Below are 10,877 nucleotides of genomic sequence, written 5' to 3'. Positions count from 1 at the left end.
TTTACTGCAACAATAGATGAATTATAGAGGCAAAAATTTCTGTCACATGCTAAGGGGTGTCTCATGAGCAAGTCCTTTGCCTTAATTCTTGCAGAATGTAATTTTTATTGCAGTATTTTAATTTGTACAGATGATCTCATCAGCCAAATGAGGGGTTTTGACCAAGTGATGCTCTTGAAAGGACTGAAAGAAAGAGAGAAAGAAAGAAAGAAGAGGATGTGGTAAATTGTCTTCAGAGAAAAACCTTCTCTAAAGGTCTTAAAACAGCTTGAAGAATGGTAAGTGTATAATACTACAAGGGTCATAGTTGCTCACCCTGCTAAAATCACACAGAACATAAGCTGAGCTCTCTGTCCATTAAACAACTTAATCTGGATTGTTTGTTTCACTTTGACCAGGTCTGGGATCTTAGGACTGACAGATCCTCTGGCTGAGAACAAGCTACACCACACCAGTGCTGGATATCAACCACAAACTGTTTCCAGACACGAGAGAAGAAGAACACGATGGGGAGATGAAACCAGTTTAGATGTGATGATGGGAATCATTATTTTCTGGAACAGTATCACATGTCTTATATGTATCACATGATCTGTATCACAGTTGACTGAATGGATTCTTTTTACTTTTAAGGACATTTCATCACTCATCTGTGTGAACTGATTAATTTATGATATTAATGAATTTTTGATCCTTTATTATTTTCCTTGAATTGTGTTTGTCTTGAAGCTACTTTATCAACTTCATAGTCTATGCTTCAATAAAATTAATATGGTGAATATTGTGTGTTGAAAATTCTTGGTAAATTCATAATTTTACTAGATACTGTAGGCTACTATGGGTTTATTCTACACTTGAAAAACTACATATTAATTACCAGGATTATTTTTTGCTTAAACATTAATGACATCTGGAAGAACAATACACCAGAAAGTTATTATTGTATATATTTAATCACAAATATGCCTATATATATCTATATAAAGGGATTTACTAGATGAATTATTTTGAAAAGCCATTTACTTTATAGTTACAAACACTTGAGGGATAACTGAGAATGTAGCAGGAATGATCAACATGGATCTTGTACTGCATTAAATCCAAGAGCATGCACATTACTGATGTCCAGCATCTGAGGACCCAGATAAGGGGATGAGGAGGACATTTTTACACTGATTGTTGCTAATTAGTTAATATATATAGTATTCTGAGTACTCCATGAATTATTCCTTGTGGAATAGTGAAGTATCACAATGTGTATAAATTCCTTTCAAGTCCTTGATTACTGCTTAACAGTGGGGAATAGATAATGGCAAGTTGTTGCAGGTTTATCTATTATATTTATTACTGTTAACTTCAGAAATAAAATAAATAATCTATAATTTTTATTATTAAATCATTTCTTTCTAATTTTGCCATGTTTCATCAGATGGCCTCACCATGTCCTGTCAAAAGCTTTACTGCTCATGACATAAGAATAAGAAAAGGTTAGTCTGTGAAAACTGTCAGATATAAATGTGACTCAGCTCAGTTTGTTGTCCATGATGGGGAGAATACATATATGTAGGTTTTACTGCCCTTCTACCCCCAGGGGCCCAGTAGCACCCCCCGGAAGAGCCAAAAACTGTACATTTGAAATGGCTGTAAATCAGAGTCCAATTAATGAATCAAAGAGAAAACCAGAAGGATTTTTACTTATGCTATGCTGATAAAATAATGTCGGGCACAGTTTTCAGAAATAAATGGAAATGTTTCATAAAGCCATTTTAAATATTGCTCACTCTAAAATACCAAATTTCACTCTGTCTTTCAATTATATCATAGAGGTTTACACAATTAAACTATTCATATATCCAGTTTTCCATTAAATATATTATTTCTTTCATTTCGTCAATAAAACGATTTAAACTACATTACCCACAAGCCTCCGTCGTTCTATATATGGAAAGGCGAAACTAGGGGCTGTTTTTTGTAGTTCGTCGAAGTTATGATTAGGGTTAGGGTTAGGATCTCGCTAAAGAGGTAATTTTCCTCAACATAGCAACCCTTAATTATTGACTTAATATATTACTAATGTGATAATAGTAGCAAAACGTACTTTTGTAACACGATGCGCTGTTTAATATGGGTTAAAGGATAGTCCAACCACAGACAACCCTGCGATCACAAGGGACATTGACAGCCAATGATATCAAAGCTGAGCAGCGGCGTCACGCTTCCTTATCCATTTATGACCGATGTCTTTCGTTTTTCGGCTGAAGGGATAGATTGGTTAACAATCAATAACATTTGCTACCTATTAGATTGTGTTTCATTAACGTCTACACCTTCCTCCAACAATAATGCAAATGCGCTAATTATTGTTTTCAGCTTTGGGCAATATTGGTGAGCACATGGCCAGCATTTGCAGTTCTATCGAACCGATTCCTCTCATTAAATCTATTTTTTTTTTTTCAAAGACAGGTGCATTTTCTAATCAAATGATTAGCTTGTAACATTTAAATTGCATGTTATGTTTTGTTTTAAAGCTATAAAAATTATTCACTTTTGTTTTTCTGTGATTTGCCATTCTTTACCAATTGAACTCTAGCAATAAAAACAGAGTTCAAAAAACTGATTCAAAGACAAATTGCCCATATAACTGCACTGCATCCTCTGTCAATAAGTTGTTTTTGCCACTATGAAGAATAAAAATTCTTTGCAAATACTTTTATTTAAAAAAAAGAAAGAAAAAAAAAGTAAATACAGATAGTCTTTCAGAGAACACTGGAGAATTTGACCAAAAAGTGATACAACACACTGTTTCAAACTCAGAAAATAAAAACCATGAAGACATGCATGTCAAGTGTGCAATATCAATCTATAAACCTCCATCAGCACAGCATTAAATAAACACTGATTGTCTGAACAATGGAAGAAAGAGAAAGTGTTCAGGAAAACAAACACCTGCTACATAAAAATGCAGAAATAAAACTGACAATAACATCATTCACTTCATGACTGGAACTAGGGGATGGCTGTGCATGAATACGTCCTTTACGAAAACTCCTGATGAGAACTGATGTTTGTTTTTTTATGATAAAAGCACCAGAAGTAAAGTTTACTGTATGAAGCTTGAAAAAGAGAACACAATGCTTTATCAATATAAAAATACTATTTTCAACCATTGTTTTGATCACTGGTTCTGTATACAATATATGGGTTGCTGGAAGGTCACAATGTATTCATTATAAGCTTAGAACTAAAACAAAATTGCACTGCAAAGTCTAAACACTGATAAAGGGAGCATTTCTGTGTGTGTTGGGAAGATAAAGAGTTAAAGAGGTGAGTCCTTGTGCATGATCGAGAAGAACATCATTATCTGCGAACAATCCTGAAAGACAGAAAGGAAGGAAATATTATTACATGCTACTTTTAGACCATAAAAGCAGCCTCTGTAAAGATGCTGTATAATTAAAATGTTAAATGCATCTATTATTAAAAGCTAGTCAATAATAGCAAGCTATATTCATATGAATTATAAAAAAAAAAAAAAATATTACATGCTTAAAGGAATGTTATCAGTAGTGTAATTGATCTCCTCACGGAAACCTTTCCAATGTATGTGAAATATTATTATTAATAATAATAATAATAATAATAATTAGATACTGAGAATAATTTAGTAAAACAAAGTGTTGCATGTTTTCTTGGTGTACAGAAAAGTATATTTATTTTGTACATCATTTGCAACTGCTTTTTTTTCACTTAATTAGAAGCCCCAAAAATTAAATTGTCCTCTGTAATAGGGACTAATGAAAAGAGAATTAGAATTTATTTTAAAATGCAAAGTTGAATAATCAAACTAAAAATCTCTGTAAACACTTAAGTGTGTCCCATAAGGCAGTGGCTCCCAATCCTGGTCCTGGAGAAGCCCAACACTGCACATTTGAGATGTCTCCCTGATCAAACACACCTGATTCAACTCATCAGCTCATCAGTGAAGACTCCAAGACAGATAAGAGAGACACCAAAACCGTGCAGTGCTGGGGTTCTCCAGGATCAGGATTGGGAACCACTGTCATCAGGTCATGAAAAGTTCGACACACACTTGTGGTCACCATGCTCACTCGAACACTTGGCCTAAACTTAGGAAATACGTCAAATAAATAATCGATTGGTCAAGTGCAAAGATGGCAAGTGTGGGTATTTGGACAGTGCAAAAGTTTAAGAAACAACAAATGCTGTGCAATTTATAACAGCAGTTTGATAAAAAGGTAAAACCAACACAGACTTACTGCTGCAAATGTCTGCCTCCTCAGCTTTCAGTCTTCTCCATTTCTGAAGGAAAACCTCTCCACAAACACCACAGGGATGACTGCTTCCTTTACATCTTTTCAGCTAAAAAAAATACATAAATAATAAAAATAAGAAAGGGGGAGGGGGTAAAATAAAATTATAAACAGAATTTTAATAATGTTTTGTGAGCAAAATATTTAAAATATAAACTGATATGAATGAACTGCAGGAAGGGAAAAATGTGTCTTTTTATTTATTTACTTTTTTTGGATTTACATAAAAAGGTATCAAAAGCATGATACAGTAAATGTGTGATATCTGTAATATAAAAGCACATCAAAAACGACAATTACAGTTGTACAACCAAAGTTAGTTTGATGATTATTGTATTGTTGTATTGGTTATTAATATACCATAGTAGAACTACAGTTACTGAGGTAAAAACATGGTAAATGTCCCGTTCCTGGGTTTTAACTTCAAATTTAATTTGTTACTATTGTACGTGCCGTGGTTAACATGATTTTACTACAAATTTACATCTTTGACATGAAATGAATATATTAAAAGTCTATGGCACGTCACGTGACCGACAGGGTTTAATCACACTAGTTAGCAGGTGTGTTCATTTAGTTAAACGCAATGAAACTCAAAGACAGCCTCGGATGACTGATATAATACAGCGAGTAAACAATACGGCGCTAATCTGATTAATAAAGAAGACAGAATACATTTTATAACAGGCATTAAAAGAGCGTAATTATATCTAACGTTACTCACCGACCCTGTGGCACATGGAAACTGATGGCAAGTATCGCGATGTGTCCTGAATGAGACTTCTTGAACGTGATTTCATAGAGATGATGAACTATGAATAAGCGATAAGCGAAATGGGTGGTAAGAAAACGGTTAAACTGCTTACTTGCACGCGCCTTGGAGCGTTGTTAAACTCACCTTTTTATGCCGTTTTCCCTGCAGTTGAGTGTTGCTTTGGTCAAACTCACCGATGAATGCTGTTTTACCTGCAGTTGAGTGTTGTTAAACTCACCACTGATGAACGCGCTAAGCTTTGGCACAGAGATCACTTTGATAAAAGATTGCGAGAATATTTAAACCTCAAAAACAAGTTGGAGGGCCAGATAAAAACGATCTCTGTCATATATAATTTTTTTTGTAGCCTATTACTTATTTTTATTTATTCAGTGTCGTTGCGGTGTGCTGAACCAAGACGTCAAATTTAAATGCTGCTGAGTTCTATAGAAGTCTATCGGACTAACCTGCACGTTGAAAAATAACGCCAAAGGTATACCCAGTGCGTCAAAAAAGTGACGCCAGATCACTTGACGATGTGTCAGACATTTGACGAGTAGAGAGTGAGACTGTGTTGACGCTCCTTAAATAACAAAGAAAAAACATTGCGCCAGACTTTAGACCAGGTTTGAGTTGGTCTATGGCGCATTCTATTTTCAGCTCCTTAAAATAGCAATGCACCAGCAATGTGCCTGAACACACCTCTTTTTTAGACCAGCACACCCATGTGCGCAAAAATGAGCGCAAATGGGTGTGCTAATTAAACGACGTGGCGCTGGATGGGAAAATGCGAACGGTGCCGGACTGAAACTAGCAAACCCACTTGCGCTGCACCTTGCATCACATTGTGTCAGGTGTATTATAGAGTCCTAGATATTATAAAGTCTAATGGTTTATACTTATTATATTGGAGGGAACTTAATCTATTGTTATTTTCTGGTAACGTACCTAAAACATGTCAAACTCTGAGAAATTCAGTTGAACAATATCAGTGATCCAACTCAAGATAAACTCTGTGATATCTCACAAGAACAGACTGTTCAAGAATTGCCTCTGTCAACATTGACTGAAATGGTATAACTGGTCACAAAGTACCATTACGTACTGTTGACGTGAAACACCTTTATGCCAAAGTGGAACTGAAATCCTACAGGTCTGATGCATTTTAAACCAGTAAAGTGGCTTTTGAAGCTCTGACTATATGTGGAAAACAAAACAGTTGCAAAGAAATGTGATGCATAATATTCAATCTTATTCCATCACTTCAACCACTATTCACCCCACATCCTGTCCACATCTCAAGTGAATCCAGTGAAGCTGAAATTTGTTTGTGAGAATTGGCATATAGTGCCACTGTAAACAAGGGATATTCAAATTTATATACTCGCGGATCTTAGGCGACTGTTCTGTTGCGGACTACTCTATCGAATTCCGCACGCTGGCAGCAGAGTTCACACTTGCGGAAGCACTGGAGTTCGAGGCAGCAGTACGGAGAACACGGTCAGTCCCGTCGTCAATCACGAGCCCATGCAGGTGAGGAGAGCTTGGCTCCCCAACATCACACTTACTACTGGTCCCATAAGCCTAATCACCTCCGGCAATCACACAGAGACCATTCCAGTCCTCCTCCAGGACTCCCCTGTTGCACCCATTGTTTTAGGCCATCCTTGGTTTGTGAAACATAATCCTCAGGTGGATTGGGGCTTGAACACCTAAAGGAGGTGTTCAGTAAGCCTTGCACTGCTTCTCTTCCTCCGCATCATCCCTATGACTGTGCTATAGAGTTATTACCAGGTAAGTCTTCTTCTAAATGCAAACTTCCCTTGCTTTCTATCCCTGAATAGAAAACCACTTTCATTACCCCCAGAGGGCTTTTTGAATATTTGGTTATGACATTCGGGCTCTCCAAATCCCCAACGGTTTTTCAGGCACTCGTAAATGACGTGTTGAGAGACATGGTAGATCAATTCATATGTTTACCTTGATGACATAGATTTTTTCTTTGTCTCTCCAGGAACGAGTTCAACACGTCAGGCGAGTGCTTCAGAGGTGGCTAGAGAATGGACTTTTTGTCAAGGCGGAGAAATGCATTTTTCATGCACAGTCTGTTTCATTTCTAGGTTACATATTCTCTTCTGAGGGAGTGCACATGGATCCTGACAAGGTTAAGGCTCTGATAGATTGGCCAAGTCCAGATTCCCGTAAGGCCCTACAGCTGTTTCTGGGATTCGCCAACTTCTATCGGCGTTTCATTTGTAACTTCAGCCAACTAGCCACACCTCTGACCGCCTTGACCTCCCCCAGAATTATGTTCAGGTGGTCCGATACAGCCGCCCCTGATCCCACATGTCAGTTCATGGTGGAGGTCGATGCATTGGGGGGTAGGTGCAGTTCTTTCCCAACATGCTTCCTCAGACGACCAGAAGCATTCTTGTGTGTTTTTTGTCCTATCGTCTATCATCTGCCGAACATAACTATGACATTGGTTACAGAATTGCTGGCCGTCAAGTTGGCGGAATGGTGTCATTGGCGGAATGGTGTCATTGGTTAGAAGGGTCGGAGGTAACTTTTTATCATTTGGACCAACCAATCAGACTCTTTAATATATAGATCTGCTAAAAGACTCCAGTCCCGGCAAGCTTGGTGGGCACTTTTTTTTTATTCGGATGTTTTGTTTTGATGAGTTGGGTACCTGCTAGGGACATCCTGGATCACTCCCTTATTGATGATTACAATCGACAGGTAGGTTCGTCTGGGAACGCCAGGAGGCGTTGTTTGTCAGATCGTTGTTTGAACGTCAACGTCAGATCGTTGTTTGAAGTCTCCCATGTTCGTGCCTGGTCTTTTAGTCCCTGTTTCCTGTCTCTCTCAAGATGGATCTACTCACTCCCGTGCTCACCATTGGTTCTTCACTCGTCAGGATCACCCATCTCAATCCCTGCATCACGCTCACCTGCTGTCTGGTTCTGGACCTGATCTCTGGCGGGGAGAGATCTGCCCTATATTCATCATGTGGCTTTCTGTTTATTCTCTGATGTTCTGTGTGAACTTGGTTCATTACACTTGCATTTGCTTCCGCTCCTATTTTGTAATTACATCTATATAAAGAAATCATTGGACAACTGTCCACTATGTTGTTTATTCTGACATAGTGTTGAGGGAATAACTGAGAGATAATGTAGTTTTCTTACCTTTTAATACTTTAATTACAGTTTTTCCTTAATTACAGTTAATACAGCAAACTAAACACACTCTTATGCTGGCGAAACCGTTAAGTATTCACTGCACAATGAAACACAGCATTTTGTTCTAGTAATGCATTTATTAAAATTCAATATTAACATCAAAACTAAAAGTGGGTTCTCTATTGATTTTATAACAAATTCAGCTAAAGATTCACAAAGAAATAAATGAAAATACATGTTTTTCATTAAGTTCTTTAATGAGGAGTTCAGGTGTATAACAATAAGTTGTCACCCCACACACACAAAAATATATATATAATGCAAATAAGTACATAGGTAAATAAAAAATAGAGTGATAAATGTACTGCATTCATTGCCTCTCAATTACATCTGACCAGAGAGTTTCATCAACATCACAGAAAATATTTTCACGAGTCATGCTTGTACCCCAATATCTCCACAGGCCTCTTCCATTACTTGAAGAAGACTTACTTGGTTGTAAGGGTTGCGATCATATACTTTCCATCTCCAAGAGGAGAAGAATTCCTCAATTGGATTCAGGAAAGGAGAATATGGTGGAAGAAACACCATCCTGAATTGTGGGTGATTCTCAAACCACTCTCGCACTAGTGCTGAATGGTGGAATAGTATGGAGTAATTTTAACGCAGTATATATACGCAAAAAAAATTATGTTTTGCAAAAGAAAATAAAGTTTTGCAAATGAAAATAAAGTTTTGCAAAAGAAAATAAAGTTTTGCAAATGAAAATAAAGTTTTCCAAACGAAAATTAAAGTATTAAGGAAAATAAATTTTCTTTTTGCAAACAAAAATTTTGAATTGCAAAACAATGATTTGATCACTTGATGATCACTTTTCTGCACGTCTCTCTTTGGCACTGTTTTGACGCGGGGGTGGAGTCAAGGGACGGGGACGTGTACAACATGCCTCCCTGGAAGTGATGTCATGGGCCCGAGACGCTGCTCATTGATCCAGGTCCTGTCATGATGAGCAGAGACTTTCGAGTGGATCGTTTCATTTTATTCAATAGCATAAAACTGTAAACATTTTCAATATAGGGAACAAAAAAAATCTTCCAGTGTATATTAAAAAGAGAACAATTATGGTTTGGTACTCCTAGATGGTTCTTGAGTATGGCATCTAATACAGACAGATGTATTGAAAGGGAGAGAGGGAGCTATGAAAGATAGAAACATGGTAAGTTTTAAGCCATGCCTTCAGTTCTGAAAAAAAGTGGGACTTCCAGTTTGTCTTGCCCGCCTTCTCAAGTCAGTTGTTCTGAATCTCATTTCTCTTTCTTTTTCTTTGTGTGTACATACCTAGGAAGCGAGCTAAATCAGACAAAACCTCATTATGAAGGAATCTTATTCTTGATTGGGAGAAAAAAAATGGACCATGTTCTGTTTAATTAAGGGCATCATCCAGGAATGTGAACTTTTTTTTCTAAATGTTTATTGTGAGCATTCTACTCACATTATTTGAAGTATTGAATAGTGCATAAATATGTGAATTGGGATAATCCTCTTCTGTTGCAGTTTTACTGCTTTTGGCTTTGTAAGGCAGAACAGTAAAGGAATGTGACGCCTCTGGCCAGGATTTTCAATGAAGCTCGTTTATTTGGTATTTAACAGACAAACAGTAGGCTTGTAGAAGAGACAGTCTCTCAAGGGCACAGTGCTGAAAAGGCTCTCTGTAACTTTCCAGTCATCACCTCTCAAGGCATCTAGTCAGAAACCCCAAAAGCACCTCTTCACTAGTTCTATAAACTCATAGTTCTGCATGCAGAGAAAGGTGATATTTTAATTCTCCCATGCAGCATTTATGTACAGTAGGCTGTCATCTAACATGGACAGATAAAAAATCTGTGGTGTATGGTAAAACCAAGAAGTTTCAAATCCTCATTATTTAAGGATCATCTTCATTTGCACAACTTTCTTAATATGTTACATTTGTTAAAAGCAGTATTCTCTCATCAACATAATAAGAAGCATGCATCTAATATTTAATTGTAAATGTATTTTGTCATACTGGTACACTTTAACAAAAGCTGTCACTGGGGTGGTAGTTACCCTCTTAAAATGTACTAACATTTGGGTACCGATATGTACATATTTAGGGACTGATATGTATCCTTTAGGTATTAATATTTACCTTCAGAGTACTAATATTGTACTCTTTAAATGTATCTTTTGATAGGGTACCACCCGAATCTTTGTACCTAATTCTTTCTGAGAGTGGAAAGTTCTGCAGCTGTACCTCACCTGTCCGGCTGTGAATAGTCATGATGGTTTGGAGGCTGATCTAGTGTCCAGACTTCTTTGAACAATAGCGCCCTCGGATGGGGATGTGTTAAATTGAACAGCTGTTACAGTTGTTACCACAGCAGTGGTTTCGATTCTTTTCAATCCTTCAGTCCTTCATACAAACCCTACTAAAACTAAAATAACTAAACAAAAATTCCAATATCACCATATAAAAAAAAAAAAAAAAACGTATCTATTGGAAAAATAAGTGACCTTGGTAAAACTATATGCTGACATGACAAAGAGTCAGGTCGTTGTAAGTAGTTACGTGTTTTATTATGTTAT

Source organism: Carassius auratus, unplaced genomic scaffold, assembly GCF_003368295.1.
Source record: "Carassius auratus strain Wakin unplaced genomic scaffold, ASM336829v1 scaf_tig00217378, whole genome shotgun sequence".
Classification (NCBI taxonomy): Eukaryota; Metazoa; Chordata; class Actinopteri; order Cypriniformes; family Cyprinidae; genus Carassius; species Carassius auratus.
Note: the sequence above shows the minus strand (reverse complement) of the source record.